This window comes from Danio rerio, chromosome 22 (genome assembly GCF_052040795.2).
Source record: "Danio rerio strain M-AB ecotype USA chromosome 22, GRCz13ab, whole genome shotgun sequence".
Classification (NCBI taxonomy): domain Eukaryota; kingdom Metazoa; phylum Chordata; class Actinopteri; order Cypriniformes; family Danionidae; genus Danio; species Danio rerio.
The window spans coordinates 28,115,780-28,139,556 of record NC_141042.1 but is presented as its reverse complement, the minus strand read 5'-3'; the positions used below and the strand labels follow the sequence as shown (position 1 = coordinate 28,139,556).

Genomic DNA, 23,777 nt, shown 5'->3' with positions numbered 1-23,777 from the left:
TTAGTGGCCATGAGCGTCGGCCGTACAGGCAGGCTACTTTTCGTTCACGATGCTTTATCTGGACGCCGTTTTCTGTGTGATACAGGGGCACAGAGGAGTGTCCTACCCGCATCCCACATGGACGTAATGGCTGACAGCCACGGCCCGCCTATGGAAGCAGCTAATGGCAGCCCCATCCGCACGTACGGCACAAGGTATGTGGAGTTGTGTTTTGGCGGACATCGTTTTGGCTGGGAGTTTGTTACAGCAAAGGTAGCTTTTCCCCTCATAGGCTCAGATTTTTTGTGTGCACATGGGCTGTTAGTGGACGTTAAGAACTGCCGTTTGATTGACGCCGTCACGTTTTGTTCATACACATGCACGTTTAGCGAGGACAATTCTATCAGACTGTCTAGTATGATTCCCACTGTTGATGATTTTCACATGTTGCTCACTGAATTCCCAGCTCTTACGCAGCCCACTTTTTCTGCACTAACTGCCAAGCATGGTGTGGAACACCATATAACCACTTCTGGTCCACCCGTTTATGCCCGCGCTCGTCGTCTCGACTCCATCAAGTTGGCTGTAGCCAAAGCAGAGTTCGAAAACATGGAACGCCTGGGCATAGTTCGCCGGTCAAACAGTCCTTGGGCTTCTCCGCTGCATATCGTGCCTAAACCTGGTGGCGGCTGGCGCCCATGTGGAGACTACCGACGGCTAAACGAGGCAACAACACCCGACCGTTACCCAGTTCCACATGTACAGGACTTTTCAGCACATTTGGCAGGAAAGGTCATATTCTCCAAGGTGGATTTGGTCCGTGGATATCACCAAGTGCCCGTGCGGCCAGCAGACATTCCCAAGACAGCAGTAATCACGCCATTTGGCTTATTTGAGTTTCTGCGCATGCCGTTTGGGCTCAAAAATGCAGCTCAAACGTTTCAACGGCTTATGGATTCTGTGTTGCGTGACCTGCCTTTTCTTTTCGTATATTTGGACGACATTCTTGTGGCAAGCAGCTCCAAATCTGAGCATTTAATGCACCTCCGCACACTTTTTGAGCGGCTCAGTCAACATGGATTAATCGTAAATCCAACCAAATGTCAGTTTGGCTTGTCCATAATTGATTTCCTGGGGCATAGAGTCACTAAGGATGGGGCTGTCCCCCTACCATCAAAAGTCGAGGCCATTGCACAGTTCCCACGCCCACTCACAGTAAAGTCCTTGCAAGAGTTTCTTGGAATGGTGAACTTTTACCACCGTTTCATTCCCCGTGCCGCCCAACTCATGCAACCCTTGTATGAGACTTTGAAAGGTAAAAAACCTAAACACAGTGTGGACTGGTCTGCAGAAAAAGACAAGGCTTTCATAGACACTAAGACAGCCCTAGCAAATGCTACTATGCTGGCACATCCGTCGGCCACAGCCCCGATTGCCATTACCTCGGACGCCTCTGATTACGCTGTTGGTGCAGTGTACGAGCAATGGGTGGATAGTACATGGCAGCCCCTCGCTTTCTTCAGTCGACAATTACGCCCTAGCGAACGGAAGTACAGCACTTTTGACAGGGAGTTACTTGGCCTTTACCTTGCCATCAAACACTTCCGTTTTCTGTTAGAAGGCCGTCCATTTACCGCTTTTGTGGACCACAAGCCACTCACTTTTGCCATGGCCAAAGTGGCAGAGCCTTGGTCTGCCCGCCAGCAACGCCAACTGTCTTACATATCTGAATTCACGACCGACTTGCAGCATGTCGCCGGAAAAAACAACCATGTCGCTGACTGCCTCTCCCGTGCTATGGTTGGGGTTGTCCATTTGGGTTTAGACTACAATGACATGGCTGTAGACCAGGTCAACGACCCTGAGATACAGTCCCTCAAAACCTGCGCTACAAGTTTGCAGATAGAGGCTGTGGTTTTTGACAACGCAGGCACCACACTCTTATGTGACGTCTCTACAGGCCAGCCTCGACCAATCGTCCCCACAGCATGGAGACGACAGGTTTTTAATGCAGTCCATAATCTTTCCCACCCTGGCGCAAAAGCATCACAAAGACTGGTGGCAGCTAAGTTTGTATGGCGTGGCCTCAAGAAGGACATCAGGGCCTGGGCTTCTACATGTGTCGACTGTCAGCGGGCCAAAATACATCGCCATACTAAGGCCCCTTTAGAACCTTTCCACGTCCCAGAAAGACGATTTGACCATGTTAATGTGGACATAGTCGGTCCTTTGCCCCCCTCTCATGGCTACACTCACCTCCTAACCATGGTTGATAGAACCACTCGCTGGCCTGAAGTTGCCCCCCTGGCATCGATTACTTCTGCGGAAGTGGCAAGGGCATTTATTGCCATCTGGGTGGCCCGCTTTGGCACCCCTTCAGACATATCTTCAGACAGGGGCACGCAGTTTACGTCTGAGCTGTGGAATGCTGTGGCAGAAAGTTTGGGGGTGCAACTACACCGTACTACTGCTTATCACCCCCAGGCTAATGGACTCTGTGAGCGTTTTCACAGGGTGATGAAAGCTGCTCTTCGGGCCAGCCTCAAGGACAGCAACTGGTTAGACAAACTGCCATGGGTCATGCTGGGCATCAGGACTGCACCTAAGGAGGACCTCCAAGCCTCATCGGCTGAGCTAGTTTACGGCCAGCCACTGCGGGTGCCCGGTGATTTTTTCCCCAACACTTCTAGTCCTTGGTCAGCAACAGTTCAACGTACTACATTACTGGACAATGCAAAGCTTTTTACACCAGTCCCAACTTCCCGTCATGGCCTTCCTCACTCTCACATTCCCTCTGGCCTTCAGTCAGCAGGCTATGTTTTCATTCGGCAGAATGCTCATAGGGGACCTCTACACCCACCCTATGAGGGCCCATTTCGAGTTGTTGAGGCAGGGAGTAAACATTTTGTGGTGGACATAGCTGGTAAACGGGAGCGGGTTTCAGTCGACCGCCTTAAACCAGCTCACTTGGATGTGTCCACACCCATTCTGTTGGCAAAACCCCTACGGCGCGGACGCCCCCCAGCTGCACCTTCCTCCCTCAGACCACCGCCACAGTCCCCTCAAACACGATATAACAGGGCTCATAGTTCTGCTGCTGCAGACGAGTCAACTGTAGCCCCAGAGCGGCGGAGCCGCAGTGGCCGTTTAATCCACCCGCCTCGCCGTTGACTTTTCTTTTGTTATGGTGAATTCTGGGGGGACGTGTGTGGTGATACAGTTATACATAATTCACCATAGCTTACATAGGTCATCTTATTCTGTTCTTTCAGGAAGCATTTGTCGTCAGTATTTTCCTGACTTAATTGTATGGTCTTTGTAATCACAATGCTTTATGTTGCTCAGTGTTTAGCTGTAGATTTCCTTTACCCTTTAAGGACCTTAGTGTTGTGATAATCTTTTTTGCCCTTTAAGGACCTGTGTGTTTTGATGACGGGTTTTTGAAGGAAGTTTCAGGAAGTTTGTTGTTGGCAATAAACGACACACGCATTTCGTGTGCTCAGCTAGAAAGTGCGTCTGCGACTATTTATTGACCCTTTCTACACTATTTAATCTGTAAGGATGTTGGTCACACTTTATTTTGATGATCCATTTGTTGAATTTGAGATACATTGCATCTACATTCCAATTAATTCTCATTAGATTATTAGATTATAAGTAGACTGTTAGGCTAGGGTTAGTGTAAGTTGACATGTACTTGCATGTTACTTATAGTCAGTTAAATGTCTCTTTAGCAGCAGTATCAACAGATATTAAGCATACAGTCTACTAATACTCAAATAGATCATCAAAATAAAGTGTTACCAGGATTTTTTTAAAAGTTTAATATATGCTAATAAACAATGTTATTTTCTTTGAAACAGGAAAAATGGGCACATGATGGTTATGAAATCTGCAACCAATTTGCTTCAAAATAATGCAGACGGTCAGTCAATAAAAATCTAGCAAAACAATCTTTCTTTCAGTAAAGTTAATACAGCAGTTGCAATTCATTCATTTGCTCTGTATAGCAAAGTGGTTCTCATAGATTGCAGCTATTATGGGACGTCTTATATTGAAGCATGTTAAAAATGTCCACATACATAGCTGAGGACAGTTGCCCAGGGTCAGTCTACACTCGAGGGGTCAGAAGAGTTGACTTTGGACTCTAGAGAGACAAAACGCCAAAGGATATTAGCTTGAGACCTGAGATTCTGCTCTGAGCATCAAAGCTGTAAACATGGGAAAAACATGCTTTCTCTTCTAGGAGAACCTTGTGTGACCCTCCATCAGTCAGACCACAGAGACCCGATGGGACGGAGAGGAAAGGGACATGAGCGGTGAACAACACCATGCAGGAGCTTTGACTGAATGAGTGGCAGAGTTATGGTTTGGCAGAGGCGTAAATGTCCATTTATTGTGTCCAAAATGACAATATGGGTCAAAGGAGACATGGAATTATTTGCTGAAAACACAATAGCACATCATCATCTCTGTTTTGTGGTCTTATTTACCTGAAATAAAAACAGAAATCCTTAAAATATTAGCCATAAGTCACTCATTTTTTCACTATGTTTTATGCAGCGCATGCCCATCCAGCCGCAACCCAGTATGGAGAAACACTTATACACACTCGCATTATTACACAGCGCTAACCACTGAGCCACCGTGTCACCCTAGTGAGTAATCAATAACCAAATTTATGGATGAACTAATCATTTAAAACTAATGTATATTACAAAAAAATAATAAAGCATGTTTTCAAGGATATTCAAGTAGACAGACCATGTTGTGTGGCAAATTTTATAAAATAAGGATTTTTTAAAAACATTTAAAAGTCTGAATGCTTTATACTTGACTAAAAAGTCAGTCAGACTACGGTTAATCAGACCAAATACTGCAGTAGTATTTTTTTAAATTAGCACATTGTTAACATGCTTATGTTTATGCTTATATCATCTTCCTACACTCTCAAAAAAATCTTTCAAAATTTGTCACAAAAAGATCCATTTTAGTATTTAGAAGGTACATAGTAAAAAAACAAAAATATCTTGCACCTTTATTTTTCAGAGTGTAGCATGATTCACCAATTTGCTTACATGTTCCTAGCATGTTTAATTAGCTTTCTATTGGCATATATATATATGACTACATGTGTTGGTATATTTCAGTTTGCTTATTCTAAATTGTAGTATAATTCTGTTAGCATTGTTACAATAGGGTTTTGCTTACTGCGTTTTAATAGTTTGTTGCTAGCATGTCTTAGCACATTAATAGCATGTTTCTGGCATGATTTAATATCCTTAAATGCACCACATAGTATTCAATACAATTGAAATCAGAATTATTAGTCCTTAATGTTTTTTCAAGACACTTCTATACAGCTTAAAGTGAGATTTAAAGGCTTAATTAGGTTAACTAGGTTATGGTAATTAGGCAAGTTATTGTATAACGATGGTTTGTTCTGTAGACTATCGGAAAAAATTATATCTTAAAGCTGACCTTAAAACAGTGTTTAAAAAATTAAAAACTGCTTTTATTCTAGTAGAAATAAAACAAATAAGACTTTCTCCAGAAGAAAAAATATTGTCAGACATACTGTGAAAATGTCCTTGTTCTGGGATAAAAATGTTCATTTGGGAAATATTTAAAAAGGGGGAAAAAAATCAAAGAGGGGAATAAAAATAGTGACTTCAAATGTGCATTTCATTCAATGAAATATTGAAATTTAAGACTTTCTGCTAAAAATATTGTTATATTGTAACAAAAATTAATTTTTCTAACTTTTGTTTGATTTATGCTTTACCTCAAGGTTAAAAGTAATTCATTTTCCAAGTTTATTTACAGTCAAACGATGAAAATAAACACTTTTAAATTGTTTATCTGTCTTTTAAGATCATCTTTTATTCTCCCCTAAACCGCTTTTGATCAAGCATATCTGAGTTTCACCTCAACTTTTGTAAGCTTGACCTACAAATTCAGTAGAAGCTTTTTAGAGTTCAATTCTTCTTCTTAATGACGCTCTTTGGGATTAATTTTGATTACTTGAAATGCCTTTTGTTTATTAGCTTCCTGTCATGTATAGCCAAAAAATGACTTTAAAGTGTACACTATTTGCATCCACTTCAATTTTCTCTCAAAAGGCATTTAACCTTTAACATAAAATTAAGCCATCCATTTATGAGTGCATGATTGTTCGCACCATTTTAAAAAGAAGAAATGTGTTTAAATCATCTGTTCAATAGAGTAAATGTGCTTCTTCCTTGGGCACTCATGAGTTTTCCAGATGTGAGCTGCGTTTTAAGTATTCACAGAGGACGTGTCACATTAAATTAACTGCTGGTGGTAAGTCCCGTGGCTTATTTTAATTGAGATGAAATGTTCTTTTATTATGAACAGAGAGACTTGTTTACTTTAGAGGCAAGGCGGTATTGAAAAGCCGGTTTTAGCTATATAGAAATAAATTTAACTGGGGTACGTGCGAGTTCAGAGGAAATGAAAGAAATCGAACAGAGTATTTACACTCAAAACAAAATCAGTATGTATGTAAAAGTGTGTTTTCAACAGAATATACTGCATGTCTAGCGCTTAATAATATAAAACAGTGATGAAACAGATGTATTAAGATTCACGTGCCAAAACAAGCTCAAGTTTATAATAGTGAGAAGAAACTAGCGATGACATGATGTGAAAAAGTTTCTAAAACCTAGTGAGCTCCCTACGTAGTATCTACTACAGACAACATTTAAAAAAGAATGGAAAAAGAAAGCCAAACACAAAGACTGTTTTCCTTTTATGGTATCTAATTTTGACAAAACATTTGTTATGAACAAACTAAGCAAACCAGTAGCAAGGTAAGAGACATTTAGACTATTATTCAGAGCTGAAAAATCTAAGTATTTAATTTATTACTCAATGTAATTTGAGTAATTCAATTGTTAGCATTCATGTTAAACTACTTTATTTATTTTTTTAAAATTAGTGATAAAATAGTATATATCATGAATAATTACCATTAAACTAAACATTTGCATTGATAACAATGGCTTGAATATATAATTTTTATGATGATAAAAAGTGATGATGCTTAGCAAAGCAAGAAAATTTTCACATTATTTCCTATAATCTACTTTCATTGGGAAATAGTCCTATTTTTTACAGAACAAACCAATGTTGTCTAATGATTGGCATAATTATCCTAATTAGGGATAAAGGAGGATAAAGTTAATATTTATATTGTGCTACAATTTAAAATTGCATTATAAGCCGAATAATGGTATGTTGCAAAATAACCAGTAAAATAGTAAGTACTCTCTTCATGGCATCATGGTTTTAGAAATGAGTAATTAAAACCTATTTAATTAAAAATATCTTGGAAAAAATCTCAATTAAACGTCACTCTGGAAATACATTCATTCATTCATATTCTTTTCGGCTTAGTCCCTTTATTAATCCGGGGTCGCCACAGAGGAATAACCCGACAACTTATCCAGCACATTTTTACGCAGCGGATGCCCATCCAGCCGCAACCTATCTCTAGGAAACATCCACACACACTCATTCACACTCATACACTATGGATAATTTAGCCTACCCAATTCACCTGTTCTGCATGTCTTCGAACTGTGGGGGAAACCGGAGCACCTGGAGGAAACCCACGCGAAGCAGGGAGACTCTGGAAATATTTGAAAAATAATTGAAAATTTCACAGGAAAGCTAATAATTTAGCCTGTATATATTTTAAGAGAATAAAAAAAGATTAAACTACATTTACACTTGTAATGCACAAACACGCAACACTGTTTAGCTTTGTGCTAACAGAAGTTATTAAAATCAAATTAATTATTCTAACTGAACTATTTCAAAATTTGCAGCATTTGTGTTTAAGTGTGTGTTTTATCAACACAGGCTCAATGTGAATTTGTACCCCTGAATACATTTCCGGAGATACATATGGCTGCATTTTGTCTTTAAATCATATGCTGAAAGGTGGTATGACGTTGCCGATGGCTTCTGTTTCTTTTTTTGCTTACCAGCTGACCGCTTACCTCCGCGTGGTCAGCTTTTCCACTGTTACCAGTTTGCTCAGTGGCTCACCGCGTATGTTGGTGGACTTGAGATGCACAGAGGAGTTAGCGGGGTTCGAGTCCGGTGAAGAATGGTTCCAGAAAGGAACCATTTGGTGGAAACAGAGTAAAAAAATAAAAAATAAAAAAAAAGTGGTAAAAATCAGGCTGCCGTAAGGGCTTTTCTTTTTCTGGATTGCTTTTGAAAACACTATCGGATGGGTTTAGGGAAGCCGGTGGGCGGGTCAATTGGTGCTTTTGAAAACAATGTGAGTTGGGTTTAGGAAAGAGGGTGTGTGGGGTATCGGTCGGTCGGACGGTCAGTCAGTCAGTGGTTGACAGTGGCCTCTGACAGATTTATGTGAAAACAGCAGGCGTGAATGTCACTCACGTGAGAAATTTTAGATTTGAAAAAGCATTCACTGCGGCCTCTGGTGGGTTCGTGAAAACAAAAACGCAAAAAAAAAGTACCTCAAGGGACATCTTTTGTGCTGTCCAGAAAGGTATACAGGGGTACATATCAATAATCAGTCTAGGTTATTTTTTATGCTTACACATTGTTAGCTTCACAACATAATAACACCAAACTATTTAAATCAGAAAAAGTAAATAAAAACTTTTTTAAAAGAGAGACAATATTATTATTAATTAATATTTCTAATAATAATCCTTACAAAAATATATATATTTGCTTCATGTTCAAACTACTTGCATAAAATGAGCTGAAGGAACACAATCCTTGAGGGATTTTATGGGACAACTGAATTATTTTCAAGTTCAATCCACTTAAATTTGTCACATTAACCTAATCGATTTTTGTTGGGACAACATGAATAAATTGTGGAACCCTACATTTTTTCACTGTAAGACAATTTCAGATAATTAACTCATTAGACCATCAGACATTGATTAAAGTCTCCCAATGCCTGCTTTGTTATTAAATATTTCTACACATCATATTACATGCAAATCTTCACCCTTCAGGTTTCGGACTGACACTGTAAAGGGACGTATTTGAATTTCCTCACAGGTCCATATGTTTTATATACTGTACAAACTGTTCAGCCCACTACCACAACACTAGCCCAACAAAGACTCCTTTATCTGTGGAGCTCAATAGAATGGATGACCGAAATCATATTCAGGATAAAAGTTTGCGTAAACATTATTGATGGTGTATATTACACAGAATAAAGCAATGCTGCTCCCAGTTTATAAACTTGTCCTTAAAATGAACCGGGTTGCAGCCGTACAGTGGAGTGCATTTGGACAGTGCAGAATTATTAGGAGGATTATTTTGCTTGCATTTGTGTTGTTGGTGAAAAAGGGAGGCTCTGATTCCTGTTTGATTTGTCGAAGGCCAGCTAAAATGTTTATTATTTTAACAGTTGGATGTCAGTCTGTCAGGGTGGGATGCACTTGTTTGATTTTTTGGTTTTATATAATATAAACTTGTCCAATTTTAATGCTAATTGTTCAGATGAACATGCAATGCAATGAATTTCCTCAGTGTAAAACAGAAACAAACCAACGAAAATGTAAACAACAAAAAGCACACTGAACAAAAGAAACCATAAACTAAAGCCAAAAACAATGAACACCAAATAAAACAAACAGAGACTAAACATATAACAAAAACAATGAAAAGCACACAAAACAAAAAATTAAACAAAACCAAAAGAAAACAAACAAATAAAACTAATGACACAAATAAATAGAAAAAACTAAACAAATAATACAAAACAAAAAGCGAATAAAATGTGCACCGAAAAAAAAGCAATGAACAAACAAAACAAAAAAAACTGAAACAAACAAACCAAAATGTAAACACCAGGCATACTAAACAAAAGGAACTAAAGCAAACAAAAAACAAAAATTTATCAATAAACACCAAATAAAAAAAAACTGATACTTACCATATAACAGGTGGTTCATTCTGCTGTGGCGATCCCTGATTAATAGAGGGACTAAGCCAAAAAGAAAACAAATGAATAAATGATAACATATAAAAAAAACAATGAAAGGCACACAAAACAAAAATAAAACAAAGACAGCCAAAAACTACAAGCCAAACAACAGCAAAAAAAAAAAACACAATGAACACCAAATAAAACAGACTAAACATATAACAAAACAAAATGAAAAGCACACAAAACCAAACCAAAAGTAAACAAACTAAACAAATGACACAAAAAAAGGAAACTTACAAACAAAACAAACAATACACAACAACAAAAAGTGAAGGGCTGTACGGTGGTGCAGTGGGTAGCACGAACGCCTCACAGCAAAAAGGTTGCTGGTTCGAGGCTCAGCTGGGTCAGTTGGCGTTTCTGTGTGGAGTTTGCATGTTCTCCCCGTGTTCGAGTGGGTTTCCTCCAGGTGCTACGGTTCCCCCCACAGTCCAAAGACATGCGTGAATGAGTGTGTATGGATGTTTTCCAGTGATAGGTTGCAGCTGGAAGGGCATTCACTGCGTAAAACATATGCTGGATAAGTTGGAGGTTCATTCCGCTGTGGCGACCCCAAATTAATAAAGGGTCTAAGCCAAAAAGAAAATGAATGAGTGAATGAACAAAGTGAATAAAACATGCAACAAACAAAAAAGCAATAAACAAACAAAACAAAACAGAAATAAACCAACAAAAAGGTGAACAACAAAATGCACAGTAAACAAAAGAAACCAAAGCAAACAACAGCCAAAAACTAAACAATGAACACAAAATAAAACAGAGACTACACACAAAACCAAACCAAAAGAAAACAAACAAAACAAATGACAAATAAAAAAAGGGAACAAACAATACAAAACAACAAAAAGCGAATAAAACATGCACTTAAAAAGAAAGGAATAAAAAACAAAGAAACAAAATAAAGTACATAAATCAACACAAAACAAATAGAAACTAAACAAAAACAACAGAAAATAAAAACTCAAACAGTAAGATGAACAAAACAAAAGCAAACAACAATTAAAAATAAAGCAAGTACTGAAACAAAACAAAGCAAAATAAATAAATCACAAAGTTATGAACAGAAAAAGAAGAAAAACACAAAACAAAATCAAACAACAAAAAGCAAACAAGAAATGAGAGATTTCATATCTAAATACTAGTGGGAAATCATAAGATTATTAATATTTTTTCATAATATACATTAATTGATCAAAAACAATAAAAACAAAAATTTTCCTCATTTGGCCTTTTTTCATATATATTACTTAAATATTTTATTTTAAAATAAAGGAAGGAGTAATAAAGTACCTCTAATAATTCCCGCATGTGTATGTAAAACATGTCTTAAAGTGACTCTCTAAAATAATCCAGGCTTTCCTGAAGCACCCCTCCATTAACAATCATTTCAACGTTTATTTTCAGGAGTCTGTATCTCTGCAGACGGAGACCCCTGCTTTCCTTTCCACCACCCAAAATCACAGACGCCCTTGAGGCCACCATTATGCAAACTCAAAAAACCTCGACGATCATCCTAAAGAGCTATAAAGACGCCCTGAAGCACCCGAACATCATCCGCACATGTGCACAGACCAGATCCAGCTGTACGCCAGTGAGAGGGTTTGCTTAAAAACACTTTGTAGGTGTTAACATAATAAACCGCGGCTTATTTTGAGAATAAATGGCGAACGATGTTGTTTAAAAGGCTTCAAAGTCTCCGAGCAGCAGCTGAATAAATACAACGAAGGAAACCAGAGGTCAAAAAAGGGCAAGACAAGACGAGAAAGATGGTAAACGTGAAGTTATCTATATGAATGAACTGCGAACAAAAGCATTTAGAAAGATCAAACGAGTTTAAAAGCATCATTTATCGTAACTGCAGGTAAAATGACACAAAATTAGTGCTCAAAAGGTGAAATAATCCAGATATGAATCCAATATTGGCTTCATGACAGTTTTAAGTGCCATGAGAGACAAAACCCAGCCGTGGCTCTTAAAACACAATCAGCAGTTAAAACAGCGATGATTACTGGAATAATACTCCTATATATGACCCATCACATTCCTTGCAGAGCATCTGCGTTTTGGTGAGAAACTCCGTTTTGTCTTTTTTAGCAACGTTTAACTGAGCCAGGATAAATACCTTGGAGTTTTAACATTCTGTCAACGCTGTCAATGATGTAAATGTTGCGCTAATTCGCCAAATCCAACATAAAAAGTAAGTCCTGGGGTCTAAATCAAATAAACTCTGCGGAAAGACCTCACAGTAGATAATCTGGGCTGTTCGGCTCCTGATGTTAAGGGTTTGAGCAAAGTTACTGGGAGTTCCAGTCTATTTGGTTTTATAAATGTGAAGTGAAGTGAAGTGTAGAACTATTAATAAAACTTCACTCGTGCCTGAAGTATCTGGGCCAAACTATTGTCTTATAATATGTTTTTAAAAATCAGTCAGAGGTTTTACCATTAGTGGAAAAATTATAAGTTCTCTGTAATAAATGAGTTCTTCCTCCATGACAGAAATGAAGACAACACTCTAATATCGGAACTTCAATGTCCAGTCTAAGAGCACAATTGTGATAAAATTGTGATTTACTTTAAAGAAATTCGATGAAATCGATGTAAAATATCGTCCCACCCCTAGTTTAAGGGTTAAAGGGTTTCTCTGTTAAAGATATTTTAAAGAATGTTGCAAAGTGGTAGACTCAACAAATAATGTTTGCTGCTTGTTCAAACTACTTATTTAAAATGAGCCGTAACAACAAAATTCTTAGATTTTATTTGGGACAACTTTATTGTTTTAGGTTCCATCTAATTAAATTTGTTAAACTAACTTAATCAATTTATGTTGGACAACATAAATTAATTGTGTGTGTAACGGAGGCTAGTTAGCGAGGTTCTATGCATGTAAACCTCACTCCTCTGACCTCTAAAGGTACTTTAGGTACAGACGCTAAAGGCCATGGTCATATGACTCCTTGTTAGAGCACCCGACTCCCATGCGGACAGTCATCATTTGGATCCTAGCTCGGAGCGAGTTGGGTGATGTAGGACTGGCGGTGTTGCATTGGTGCCATGACCCGGATGGGACTGAGGTTTAGGGGGGTGAGTGTAATGGAGGCCAGCTAGCAAAGAGCTATGCAGTTAAACCTCAGTCCTCTGACCTCTAAAGGTGCTCTAGCGACAGATGCAAGAGGCCATAGTCTTTAGCCTCATTTTTAGAGGAACCGACTCACATGCGGACAGTTGCTGATTCGATCCCAGCTCGGAGCGGGTTGAGTGGTGTAGGACGGTGGCCGGGAAGTGCAAAACAATAATACAAAGTGTGAAACACTTTTACAAAGTTCGAGACAAATTTACATTTTGAAAAACGTTTTTACCTATCATCAGACACAATTAGATAGGAAAAACAATTTTACCAAGGACGAAACAAATGTACATTTTAGAAAAAAATAACAAGACGCAAAACACTTTTAAAAGTCCCGAAACAAATTTACAATTACAGATTCCTTACGGAAAGGGAATGTACCACACACCGGTAGTGACCCAGAATGTACCGCACACCGGAAATATCAGCTCATGTGTGACTTTGTAGACACAGGTTACCACTATAGTCTACAACTATAAAAATCATGGTTTGACTAACTGCGATAAAACATATTACAGCTATTCTGAGAAAATATCAGCATAAGAGTATGTAGAAACATGTAAATGCAAGTACATGGAAACAATCAAAGCACGGAATATGTTGACTGGTAAAGATATCAAAACCGACCCCAATCTGTAGACCCGAGTAGCTCAGTTAGATAGGTCAATTGATACTCGCTCAGAACCTTTTAATTTGGGTTTGAATCCTGTTGATGACATGTCAATTATAATTATTTCTTTACATTAATTTTGGTTGATATGTGATAAAGTGATGAATCTGCCAGTCTGCAAACGTGAATAGTTTACATCTGAAAAGGGGCCTCAGTTAACACAGACACCAGTTAAACTGTTACACCAGCTTCATTCAGTTTACTGTTAATAGTTCTTAAGCAGATGTTTACACCGTGTAGACTTAACATCATGTAAAATCAGCGTACGAGTGGCCCTCAAAATAGTGAACACATCGATGCAGTAGGTCTGCTGTTTCCGTCTGGTCCGCATCCTTTGTAAACTCCAAACACCGACCATACGTAAAGCAAAACCATGTTAAGCTGCTCATGTGTTTGCCAAAAAACGGGCAAAACAACCCTCGACCGCAGTCCATGTTCGATTAGCATAAACTTTGTTTACGCCATGTACTCCACAGCACGAATTTACCGCGCTTACCAACAACAAAACTTTTTCCCGCGTCATTCCCGGTGTGTGGTACATTCCACGTCACTTACGGTGTGTGGTACATTCCACGTCACTCCCGGTGTGTGGTACATTCCCTTTCCATAAGGAATCTGTATTTGTTAATTCGTTTCGGGACTTGTAAAAGTATTTTGCGTCTTGTTACTTTTTTTCTAAAATGTACATTTGTTTCGTCCTTGGTAAAATTATTTTTCCTATGTAATTGTGTCTTGTAATGTTTTTTAAAATGTAAATTTGTCTCAGGCTTTGTAAAAGTGTTTCACACTGTGTAATGTTGCACTTCCCGGCCACCATAGTGTAGGACCGACGGGGTTACATGTGAAACCCTGCATTTTTTACAGCATCATTACTGACATGCATTCATTCATTCATTCATTTTCTTTTCAGCTCAGTGCCTTTATTAATATGGGGTCCGCTAATATTCCGCTTTCTTTCAGCAGAATGAACCGCCAACTTATCCAGCATTTGTTTTACTCAGCGGATACCCTTCCAGCTGTTCACAGGGAAACACCCATACACACTCATTCACACAAATAGACTACGGACAATTTAGCTTATACAATTCACCTTGGACTTGTGGGGGAAACTGGAGCACCCAAAGGAAACCCACGAGGAGAACATGCAAACTCCACACAGAAACGCCAACTGACCCAGCCGAGGCTCGAACCAACGACCTTCTTGCTGTGAGGCGATCATGCTACCCAATGTGCCACCGTGGCATCCACTGACATCCATATTAGGGGAAAAAAGATACAATGGAAGTCAATGACTGCATGTTTCTAACATTCTTCAAAATATATTTTGTGTTAAACAGAAAAAAGGAAACTTAAACAAGTTTGAAGAACAGTTTTAATTTTTGGGTGAACCATCTCTTTAGGATCAGATGAAAATGGTAATTCATCTCAGCTAATCACTAGTATGTGGATCACTATATATGCATGTTAATACCAGGTGGAAACAGAGCCTTATGCTGGATTGAAACAGGAATTAAGTGCTCTTGATGTGACTAAATTACATTCAAAGTCAATGGAGTAAATTAGCCTAAATCGTGCCTTCCACACGTCTTAAAATATTCAACTTACACTGTTTGTATAAATATATTTTAATTAAATAAATGTCAAACCCAACCATCCCCTAGACTAACATCAGGGGTTTGTAACATTTTTGGGGGGCTTGTCTGGGATTATTCAACCCATTTTTAAACAATTAAAATTATTTATATTTATAGTTTGTTTGAGTGTGAAAGCAACCTGCTAATTTACAAAGGCCCATAGTGTGCCCACTCCGCGGAACGGACACACACGCACATGCACACCATTCTCTCAATATTTTTTCTGGTATAAACAGGATGGCATTATTTGATTTACAGACATTTATTGATAATCCGACAGTAGAACAATTCGACCGCTGTAGAAAAGATGATTTATTACTAGGGATGTAACGGTATCAGAATTTCACGGTACGGTAATACCTCGGTATGAATGTCACGGTACGGTATTTATTGAATCATTTACAGGAAAAAACAAAACTTATGAAAATACTCCAAAAAAGTGCCAAAAGTGTCAATGACATACAAATTAGCCATCTATCTGTAAGCTTTGAAACAGGAACTTCAATTTTAATAACAAAAAATTATTAAACCATGTAAAAAAATAAAGTTTCAGTTTAGTATTGTTGAAAACTCATTACATTCAACATTTAATCACACTCAGCCCATCTACCCAGATGAGAGCTCTGCTAGTCGGACTTCTCATCAAGCATCTCCCGCTGGATCTAATCTCACTATATTTATTAAACGGGATATTTCATTTATCTTGTTGTCTTTATCTAACGACATATTCCCTGACTTTGGGCATTGGAATCTATTACTTGTTCTCAGGTAACGTGTTTTGGCTGAGCGCAAAGATAAGTTAATGATTAATGTAAGCACGTACATTCTGTATATTGACTGATCGCTTGCCTTTATTTCCTATAATGTAAAAACTTATTGTATGTTATACTTTTTAAATGGCCATTATCGATTCTTAAAACTGATATTCAGCAAAAGAGAGGCTGTGTTTCGTATTTTCACTGAAATTGAAAGGAGGCAGTTGTTATCGGCTCCGTTTTGTTATAAATATCCACACAGTGAAGATGACGCTCATATATGCAGCACGGCGCCTCAACATTTCTGCTGTCTGTTAAGTTGCTAATATTAAAATGAAAATAGGCAGTTCCTTAAATCATGTTTACATTTTATTGTTGAGAAAGTGAAACAACGAAACCAGGGTGATGTGAACGAAGTTATAAAGTACACTGTTCCCTTTGAAGATTTACCCGTGTCCTCGGTATAATCTGCTTTTCCATATCAAACTGAGAAGAAGAGACTGCAGCCTTGATCAAACTTGCGAAGTCTGAACTTACACGGCGATAATGCAGGACTGAACTGTGTGTGTAAAGCAGGTCGCACACCAGAAGCGACGCTCGGCGGCGCGCCGCGCAGCGCCACGTATTTTATAATTCTAATCATAGGTTTCTATCAGGATACACACACCGGCGCCGCAAGTCGGCGGCGCCCGGCGACGGCTCAGGACGCAGTTCATTTTTCAGCCGCGCCACAGAGCGCCATCTGATTAGTTTCATGTTAAATATCATTCGAATGTGCGCGTCTGGTGTGCGATACTTTAATCTGTCATGTACGCGCCGTGTCGCGGCGCCGAGCGGCGCTTCTGGTGTGCGACCTGCTTTAGAGTTTTCCAGCTCTTTTCATCCCCGCTTCTAGCAGCACACTCCATTTCCGCATTACTGGATCTGTAGCAACAACAGACCGCAAGGGATGATGGTCAAGCATGGGCTGATGGCAATTGTAGTTTTCGTTACCTCCCGTTCGCTTCATTCGCCTGAGCAAATTTTCTCAGAAGACCTATAGTTTTACCGAGTCATGCGACTTCGGTAATATCGAAAAAAATTAATTTTGCGGTATGACGGTATTTACAATACCGTTACATCCCTATTTATTACAGATAGCGGACCATTTCAAAATTACAGTGGTGAAACAAGCTCTTAAGAAAAATATTAAGAGTGCATTATATGAAAGGTTGGTGGAATTAAAGGTTCTCATAATGCCTATTGTGGATGTGGAAGAAACCGAGTTTCTTGGTGCTGGCGCGCAAAGCTCAAGTGCAGATGAAGGGCAAATTGAGAGTTAGGGCCTACTCACACTATGCCATCCGTACCGTGCCCAGGCCCGTTTCCCGGATCGTTTGAGAAGTGTGAGTGCGCTGAATCGGGCTCAAGCACGGTTCACTTGGCCGGCCCTGGCCCGGTTGGAAGAGGTGTGCCTGAGCGCGGTACACTTGGGCTTTGGCGTGGTACGCTTGTGTGTGAGCGCGAAACGCGCCAAAGCCCGAAACCGAAAGCGAGACGTGACTTTTAAGGGACTGTTTGATATGGATTTATTAATCATTCTTACTGTTCAGTGATCGCAAACTGCCGTAGTTTATTAAAGAAGCAAACTCCTCACAGCACGTCAGCTGCGCGCCTTCAGCAGACCTCCTCATTCCTGCAGCACGAGAGCTTTATGATTGTTTATGAGCGCAAAAAGTGGCGGATCTGTCCGGTGAAATATCTGACTGCGTGTCACCGCATCCCTAAGGACTGTTTGGCGAAATATTTGACTGCATGTCACTGCATAACAAACGACTGAAAGGATACAACTAGTTTGCTAGATGCTTCTGGGGAGTTAGATTTAGTTTGGGTTTTGTTCTTTTCATTTCTTTAGCGCCACCCGCGTCCCTTCTCCCAGCTCTTTTGTTTTTCCCATCTTTATTTGTCTCAGTGTTGTATATATTGTAAATAGTATATTTTTGCCTTACTTACTTTTTCTTTATTTTGGATTAATTCATTGTTTTTGTTCACTTTTGGGAATTGTAAATAAAAGCACATATTTTTGGCATTACTGTGATTGTCTTTTGCACTCATTTACTGTTCGTATAAATATATTTTAATTAAATAAATGTCAAACCCCACCACCCCTTAGACTAACAGCAGGGGTTTGTAACACACGTCTTTTCATTTGTCTTTCCTCCTACATGTGGGGACAACAGGTACAATGCAGTGATCATAGTTATATCCAGGTCTAAACTTGTTTGATGTTTTTTTTCATCACTTTAGCAAAATTAGGTGCCGAGTACACAAATGCGTTTTTATTTTAAAACCTCATGTTTAAATGAAAACGCTGCTCATCCAGACAATCTTTGTCAACAATATACAGCCTAAAACAAATGATACATGACCAGTCATGCTCACTGAGCATGAGCATATTTCATACTGGTTGCATGATGGACATATGAGAGGGGAATTGGGGAAAGATACACAATATTTCAGGAGACCAGCCAGAAAGTAGATACCTCATCTCCATTTTCAAAAGCTTGCATTTAATCTGTCTATAATAAAACAGATCATCAGTGTTTAGAAACTACAGCATTTTCAAAATACCCAGTTTTTGTAGGTTACAGATGCTGGAGTACTGGATGACAAATTTAACCATTGCAAAATGTATGCATTGTAAAGTGAAAATGCACTAGTGATTTAGAAATTTTGACTTGAACTAGTAAGAAAACCCAAAAATATGCAGTCTTTAAATGCATCTCCATGTAGGTTTTAATCTCAGACTTCAAACGATCTGCATTTCTTGACTGAGTCCTGAAGGCACGTCTACTTCAGGCCTTATTTAATGGCTGTCTGAGAAAAAGAAACTGTTTAGCTGTTTACCTGCCTCAGTGTTTACTAGGGAAAGTCCTCTTTTCCCCTAGAGACAAGCAGATCAGTGAGACTGGGAAAGAGGTATATCCACATGGGTTTTCAGCACAATGAGCCATTGGGTGTGTAGTGCACTATTGGTTTGTGTATGTACCCCCTAACAAGACCATTGCCGCCAACAGAGACTAGCCGGAAGCATTGGCGACTGCAGAGCAATGACAGCAGGAGACAGGAAGAGCCACAAATACAGGAACACACCGTGTACCAGAGACAGAGAGCAGACACAGGAGTAATAAGAGGAGAATCACACGTCTACTAATGAGAATGAGCGACTGGGAATATGGGAGAGAGATGCTGGGTGAAGTTATTTCTGGTGAGAACAGAGTAGGGTTGGTGCAGGTGCTTACGTGTTGTTGGTTTCAGTCTGGTCTGCTTCATATAAAATACTAACCCTCTTTGCTCCTGCAATCCAAAAATATCATTTGTTTATCACTTAGAAATAACTGAGAATAAAATGTAACGATTTTAATGTATCTTATGCTTTTAAAAGGTTCGTTTACCCTAAGATTTGCTGTTTATTTACTCACCCTCAGGCCATCTAAGATGTAGTTGACTTTTTTCTTCAATAGAGCATCAAATAAGGTTTCTTAGCTGAAACTGTTGTCCTTGAAATGTGGTGATTCATAAAATGCAAGTAAATCAAATCTATGTAAGTAAATATAAAACATACAGGCAAAACAAAATGAATATCACTGGCTCCTCCTGAAAGATCTTATGAAGTGAAATGATCAGTCAGTTCAAGAAACTGAACATGATGTATAACATTTATTACCTTTAATCCACAGTCTCAGCGAACAGTCCTGGGCTGCGTTTCCCGATAACGATTGATCTTAGCACTTAAGAGCGTTTTCTACGAGTCATTTTGCGAACGTTCGTTATTGTTTCACGTGCGTTTCCCAAAAATGCACTTAACACAATTGCACGTAGCCCAGCTTTAAGTGCAACTTAGGAGTCGCTATCCGTTTGTTAAGTGCTGAAATGTCACGCTATAGAATGGCTCGTTATTGTTGCACATGTTATAGCAATCCATATAATTCTTCTTCTACTTGTGTGAATGTATATTCAACTCGAATAACATAAAAAAAAATATTTTTGAGCCAGTTTAAAAACATAAATTAACTGGAAATGTCGTACTGTAAAAACACTGTCTTGCTCCAATCTCGCATAAAACTAATTCTAACAGTCCTTGCCGGAAATGACATCAGCATCATTTTCGATATTTATATGAAACCTTAATTAAGTAGAATTATTTATCAATTTCTTTATCAAAAATTGCTTATCTCACATCAAAATAAATAAATAAGTAAATAAATAAATAAATAAGCTCTTACATTTATTTTTGAAAAGTTTAGCCTAATTATTAATTATTATTATTTGTATATTGAATTGTGTAATGTGTAGAAAATATAAATGAATAGAGATATACGTACAAATAAAATGAATAATGACTTTGAAGAGAAGTAAATTGTAGGTGCAATTTGCCGGTTGTCCAGCAGGTGCCCTCATAACTCTGTCTCCTTACGATGCACTTAAGGCTTTACGATTACTCCAGAGCACTCGTAGATCCACGAAGATTTTCAAGTGCTACTTAAGTTACGATGCTTTTGGGAAACAGACCGTAATATTAAGATCAGTCGTACGATCATTTCTACGAACTTCTTAGGCTTACGATGCTTTTGGGAAACGCAGCCCTGAACATGATCTTCACCACCTGGAGTCACATATTGACATATAATAACATTTTAAGTCACAAACACCATGGATGACCTGAAAATGAATACCAAATTGTAGTTTTTAAGTGAAATATGCCTTTATCGTGCGGCCATATTAGAGGTAAAAAGGGTAAACTGTGCATTAATAAAAGAATAGCAATGCATACAAGCACAGCTCACCCAAAATCCTTTTTAAAAATTTAATTGAATCTAAACTAAATCTGCAAGACAACAATTTTTGTGCTCTTACATTAATGTCCCACAAATTCCTTTGTCCTTCCTATTTGTCATTTGGTAATAAATGTAATTTTACTTTTATAGGTTAAAAATAAACAAAACTAAGGGAAATTTAATATACCAAAGATTGTAACACATTAAACTATTGATTATTCACTCAGCAGACATCTTTGAAATGCCTCTCGGGCAGTATGCTCGGGCTTTTTGTCTAAATGGGAAAACAATAAATTCTCCAAAACTGATACCCAAGCTTACGATTACATCACATATTTAGAATCACCAATAAAATTAAACAAAAACCGTCTCATAAGTTTCGTTTTCTAAACACTGGCATATGCGCACTCGAAAGGAACAAGATCACGACACCAACCTCATTTATGGCCATACTACACATTATCATCCTCTGAATAATAATCGTCTGATGCTGCTCTTCTGAAGTAATTCACAACTCCATCTGAATGGCGAATCCCCTCCTGAAACGACAGTGAGTCTTTGTTTACAAGTTTGTGGGTATTCGAGCAGTTGCTGTTATGTGATATGCGTTTGACAGGACAGAGTTTACCTCGCGATTATTTCATAGAAATTACAAAACTAAATCAAACTTTTGTTTTCAAGTATAGTTTGTTTATTTAAAAGTACCGATTTCAAGCTTTATGTTGATATATTTTTTATGTCTTTGAAGCAAGTATTCGCTAAGATTCCAGTGTGTTTGTTGACCACATAAACTGTCCTAAAAGTATACATCTGGGGCCTGTTTCAGAAAGGAGGTTAAGTGAAAACTCAGAGTATTTTAACCCTGAAATGAGAGAAACTCTGGGTTTTCCGTTTCAAAATGGCAGGTTTGTTAAACTCAAGAAATCAGGGTAAGTCAAACCTGTTTCTGAAAGAAAGGTAACTTTAACTCAGAGTCAGTTACTGTGGTAACTTAGTCTGTGAATCTAACCTGGTCCGGAGCAGGTTTTATTCCCTAAACTCTGAGTTTCTGTCGGTCTTCTCCCCTTTTTTAAAGATGAAGCGTATTTCTCGCATTAGCCTTACGTTTCCACACACCTATTTTAGAGCTCATTTTGGAGATGTGCATAAAAAAGATTGATGGATACGTCGTGATTAACATAACTTTTGAAAATACGCATAATTAAAGATGTGCATAACTGAGGAGGTTAAACTTTTATTTGATAAGACGCACATAAACTACGAAGTGCACTTAACAAATTACAGTATGTACATTAAAAAAAGGTTTGTTAGAGATGATGATGAAAATGTGTGTGAAAGGACAAACCATCAGACTGAGCACACTGCAGAACATCTTAAATGTTGTTTTAGTCATTCTAAAATGCCTGAACTGTTTCAGTATTAGTGTATATTATTAATTACCTCCGAGCGTCTGGAGTGTGTCAAGCAAGGTGTCAAGATCTCCGCGTCTGGCTTCAAACGCCCCCACGTGTTCATTGTTTGTCAATTGTATTCTGAGGCGCAAGTACATTAATTAAATAAAAATTCATTGACGCAGCTTCTTCTACCGCAGTAATTCTGTTTTTACTGTTGATATTTGGCGCAAGTTAATCAGGAAGAGACGATTGTGTTCTCTTCGACTGTTTGGATAAAAACGCTGCTTTATTTTTAGGCGTTATTCCAGTTTTGCACAAATTTATGTAATAGCCTATATTTTGATGGAAACACAGCTATTGCCTACATTTTTGTCACACACAGAACAAAGTCACGTACAAGGCTTATCCTTTTTTCATAAATAATTAGCTTAACCTTCGACATGCACTGTTACTAGATTAATGGGATTATTATTCTGTCTAAAAATTATTTTATTACTGCTTACATTCTTAATGTTATAAACTTCTATCACTTGATCAATAAAAAGGCAGACACACAACACGTGCGCTGTTAAATCTATTAAAACTGATAAAAGTGTATAAAAGTTTAGAAAAAAGTATAAACGTCACACATTACATTACTTATTTTATTATACTTAAATGTTTAAATACTTAAAATTAAAAATTACGCATTAACTTGAGCAGCTGTTTTCCCAGGCTAACTGTCTCTGTTTCACTGATGGTTCCTTCTTTTTAAATATATACACTCATATTTGCTATAACTTTGCAGGAGCAGATCAAGTTCAGCCGGAGAAAGAAACGGTGATCTCTGTTTTTAAGATGTTGCCATGGTCACTCGTAATGTCTGCGCTCCATTGATAATGCCTTTTTAAAGTCACGGTGTGCGCGCTTAACTCTGAGTTGGTCTACTCGAAGTTGATTGACCCAGCTCATATCAGCTATTCTGAAACCGAAAACTCAGAGTTTTTAATCTCTTGGTAAATCAACTCAGAGTTCAAGTTTAAACTCCGAGTTGTTTGAACCTCCTTACTGAAACAGGCCCCTGGTCTGAGCTTTGATTGATTGATGATTGGCTCCTAGTAGGTGGGGCTTCATTCACCATATTGACCATTACACTTTTCCCCATTCAAAACTATACAAGTGACAAGTCTTGTGTATTCTATAGTCTTTGAGTTTGGGGGCACATCTTTAAAAAAAAAAAAAAAAAAAAAACATGTTCATGCACAAAAGAAATCTTATAAATTATCCACTTTCCTGACAATACGTAGAATAGTTACATTTCCTTATGAGATCGAGCTGGTACATGTGTAAAGGGGAAAAATATCTAGATTAAATACTCTATGTGCTGAACTTTATTCGAAACTTCTACAG

General features: G+C 38.3%; 1 long non-coding RNA gene across 8 annotated transcripts in view; it reads right to left on the bottom strand.

Moving 5' to 3' along the window:
* LOC141380293 (uncharacterized) overlaps positions 1–23,777 on the bottom strand; it is a 52,733-nt gene that overhangs the window by 19,062 nt on the left and 9,894 nt on the right. For 2 of the 8 annotated variants that reach the window (XR_015522163.1, XR_015522165.1), the window contains exons 2-6: positions 21,431–21,533; positions 20,802–20,878; positions 19,884–19,911; positions 19,639–19,756; positions 19,459–19,513 (exon numbers count right to left, since the gene is read on the bottom strand). This is a non-coding gene — a long non-coding RNA (uncharacterized LOC141380293). Of the gene's footprint in view, positions 1–9,370; positions 10,564–14,878; positions 15,036–19,374; positions 19,514–19,638; positions 19,757–19,883; positions 19,912–20,801; positions 20,879–21,402; positions 21,534–23,777 lie in introns of those variants that run through there. The other 6 variants (XR_015522162.1, XR_015522164.1, XR_015522159.1 and 3 more) reach the window with 6 other exon arrangements.